The 4,113-nt window shown below is 39.4% G+C and overlaps 1 non-coding gene across 1 annotated transcript; it reads right to left on the minus strand.

Annotated features, from left to right (window-relative positions):
• Positions 1-1,092: 1,092 nt before the first annotated feature.
• Positions 1,093-1,196, minus strand: LOC148577253 (small nucleolar RNA R71). Its single transcript, XR_015902762.1, has one exon. It is a non-coding gene; the product is annotated as a small nucleolar RNA R71 (small nucleolar RNA).
• Between the last annotated feature and the right edge of the window lie 2,917 nt (positions 1,197-4,113).

A 4,113-nucleotide genomic window follows, 5' to 3' on the forward strand; every position in this document is an offset into this window, starting at 1 on the left:
ACATTTTCTGTTATTTACTTTCCCGCCATTTACTTTTCTGCAAATCTCAACTCAATTCCTGCTTAGCTCAACTAGAACATTCCTCTGATTAAAGTTGCTTGACCAATCAATCCCTGTGGGATTCGACCTCACTCTATTATGAGTTTTTACTTGACGACAATTCGGTATACTTGCTGAGGGAAAATTGTTGAGAGACAAGTTTCCATGCATCAAGTTTATGGCGCCGTTGCCGGAGATTGATTTTGTATCAACAATGATTAAATTGGTGGATAACTAGATTGAGCATTTTTCTTTTATTTGATTTAATTTCTGTTTGAGTGATTTACTTTCAGTTTTAGTTATTTTCTTTCCTTTATCCCTTACCCGTTTGTGGTGTTCTCTTATTTGTTACAATTCAGTTCACTAACCCACTAACTGTTTGATATATTGCATCACTCACACTAACAGCATTTCTAACAAGAATACTTCCTGAATTTATTTTCTCTCTTGCTTTTGCTCTGTTGGTTGTATGATAGGTAGAAGAAGCGGGGCTTCAACTTCCTTTGATTCTGAACCTGAGAGGACCTTCTTTAGATTAAGGAGGGAAGCAAGAGGAAAGAGAGTCGTTGGTGCTGAGGAAGAGGAGTATTTTGAACCAGACATGGATGAGAATATGGAGAACCACCATGAAGAAGAGGCTCACAACCATGGGAGAGAAGGTCCAGTGCATCATGTTGGACAAGAGAGAAGATTTCTAGGCTCTTATATCAACCCAAACCCAGCAAACTGTGGAAGTATCATTCAAAAGCCAACCATACATGCCAATAACTTTGAATTAAAGCCACAGCTCATCACCCTTGTTCAGAACAACTGTTCATTCGGAGGAAGTGTCCAAGAAGATCCCAATCAACATCTAACCACCTTCCTGAGGTATGTGATACTGTGAAGTCTAATGGTGTTCATCCTGACACCTATAGATTACTTTTGTTCCCCTTTTCACTCAAGGACAAAGCATCTAAATGGAAGGAGTCTTTCCCGAAGGAGAGTTTAACAACCTGGGAAGATGTGGTGAACAAATTCTTGGCGAGATTCTATCCTCCTCAAAGAATCAATAGGTTGAGAGCTGAGGTACAAACCTTCACACAACAAGATGGTGAAACTCTCTATGAAGCATGGGAGAGGTTTAAGGACTTGACAAGAAGGTGCCCACCAGACATGTTCAATGAATAGGTGCAGTTACATATTTTCTTTGAAGGTCTTTGGTGCACGAAATTGTGATGTCCAGGCTCAAACAATCCCTGGCAACGTGAGCAACTTGGTACGCGCAATCGTGATTACACTTTGATCGTATAAAATTCATGGCTCTTTCTTTCCCTGGCAATGGCGCCAAGAACATGGTGCCAATACCATGGTTCACAACTTCGATACAACTAACCAGCAAGTGCACTGGGTCGTCCAAGTAATACCTTACGTGAGTAAGGGTCGAATCCCACGGAGATTGTTGGTATGAAGCAAGCTATGGTCACCTTGCAAATCTTAGTTAGGCAGATATAAATTGATAATGATGTTTTCGAATAATAAATAATAAAATAGGGATAGAGGTACTTATGTAAATCATTGGTAGGAATTTTAGATAAGTGAATGGAGATGCTTTTCGTTCCTCTGAACCTCTGCTTTCCTGCTATCTTCATCCAATCAGTCTTACTCCTTTCCATGGCTGGCTTTATGCAAGAGCATCACCGTTGTCAGTGGCTACATCCCCTCCTCTCAGTGAAAAATATGCTCACATGCTCTGTCACATCACGGCTAATCATCTGTCGGTTCTCGATTATGCTGGAATAGGATTCACCCTCCTTTTGCGTCTGTCACTAACGCCCAACAATCGCGAGTTTGAAGCTCGTCACAGTCATTCAATCATTGAATCCTACTCGAAATACCACAGACAAGGTTTAGACTTTCCGGATTCTCTTGAATGCCGCCATCATTCTAGCTTACGCCACGAAGATTCCGGTTAAGAGATCTAAGAGATATTCATTCTAGCTTATTTCATGTAGAATGGAAGTGTTTGTCAGGCACGTGTTCATAGGGGAGAATGGTGATGAGCGTCACACATAATCATCACCTTCATCACATTCTTGGGTGCGAATGGATATCTTAGAAGCGAAATAAGATGAATTGAATAGAAAACAGAAGTACTTTGCATTAATCTTTGAGGAACAGCAGAGCTCCACACCTTAATCTATGGAGTGTAGAAACTCTACCGTTGAAAATACATAAGTGAAAGGTCCAGGCATGGCCGAATGGCCAGCCCCTCTGATCTAAGAACCAGGCGTCCAAAGATTATCAAAAGATCAAAAGATAATCCAAAGATGTCAAATACAATAGTGAAATGTCCTACTTATAATAAACTGGCTACTAGGGTTTACATGAGTAAGAAATTGATGCATAAATCCACTTCCGGGGCCCACTTGGTGTGTGCTTGGGCTGGGCTTTGAGTGTTGCGCGTGTAGAGGTCCTTTTTGGAGTTGAACGCCAGTTTTTGTGCCAGTTTGGGCGTTCAACTCTGGTTTTGGCTCCTTTTCTGGCGCTGGACGCCAGATTTGGGTAGAAAGCTGGTGTTGAACGACAGTTTACGTCGTCTATTCTTGGCCAAAGCATGGATTATTATATATTGCTGGAAAGCCCTGGATGTCTACTTTCCAACGCAATTGGAAGCGCGCCATTACGAGTTCTGTAGCTCCAGAAAATCCACTTTGAGTGCAGGGAGGTCAGAATCCAACAGCATCAGCAGTCCTTCTTCAACCTCTGAATCTGATTTCTGCTCAAGTCCCTCAATTTCAGCCAGAAAATACCTGAAATCACAGAAAAACACACAAACTCATAGTAAAGTCCAGAAATATGAATTTAACATAAAAACTAATGAAAACATCCCTAAAAGTAACTAGATCCTACTAAAAACATACTAAAAACAATGCCAAAAAGCGTATAAATTATCCGCTCATCACAACACCAAACTTAAATTGTTGCTTGTCCCCAAGAAACTGAAAATCAAATAGGATAAAAAGAAGAGAATATACTATAAATTCCAAACTATCAATGAAACATAGCTCCAATCAAATGAGCAGGACTTATAGCTTTTTGCCTCTTGAATAGTTTTGGCATCTCACTTTATCCATTGAGGTTCAGAATGATTGGCATCTATAGGAACTCAGGGTTCAGATAGTGTTATTGATTTTCCTAGTTCAGTATGATGATTCTTGAACACAGCTATTTTATGAGTCTTGGCCGTGGCCCTAAGCACTTTGTTTTCCAGTATTACCACCGGATACATAAATGCCACAGACACATAATTGAGTGAACCTTTTCAGATTGTGACTCAGCTTTGCTAAAGTCCCCAATTAGAGGTGTCCAGGGTTCTTAAGCACACTCTTTTTTTGCTTTGGACCTTGACTTTAACCGCTCAGTCTCAAGTTTTCACTTGACACCTACACGCCACAAGCACATGGTTAGGGACAGCTTGGTTTAGCCGCTTAGACCAGGATTTTATTCCTTTAGGCCCTCCTATCCACTGATGCTCAAAGCCTTGGGATCCTTTTTATTTGCCCTTGCCTTTTGGTTTTAAGGGTTATTGGCTTTTTGCTCTTGCCTCTTGGTTTTAAGAGCTTTTGGCTTTTTCTGCTTGCTTTTTCTTTTTCTTTCTATTTTTTTTCGCCTTTTTTTTTCTCTTTTTTTTTTGCAAGCTTTGTTCTTTGCTGCTTTTTCTTGCTTCAAGAATCATTTTTATGATTTTTCAGATTATCAAATAACATGTCTCCTAGTCATCATTCTTTCAAGAGCCAACATATTTAACATTCTTAAACAACAACTTCAAAAGACATATGCACTGTTCAAGCATACATTCAGAAAACAAGAAGCATTGCCACCACATCAATATAATTAAGCTAAGTTCAAGGATAAATTCAAAACTCATGTACTTCTTGTTCTTTTGAATTAAAACATTTTTCTTTTAAGAGAGGTGATGGATTCATAGGACATTTATAACTTTAAGACAAAGTTACTAACTACTAATGATCATGTAATGAAGACACAAACATAGATAAGCACATAACATAGAAAACGAAAAATAGAAGAAAT

The sequence above is a fragment of the Arachis ipaensis genome, chromosome B1, assembly GCF_059453495.1.
Source record: "Arachis ipaensis isolate K30076 ecotype BB chromosome B1, ASM5945349v1, whole genome shotgun sequence".
Taxonomy (NCBI): domain Eukaryota; kingdom Viridiplantae; phylum Streptophyta; class Magnoliopsida; order Fabales; family Fabaceae; genus Arachis; species Arachis ipaensis.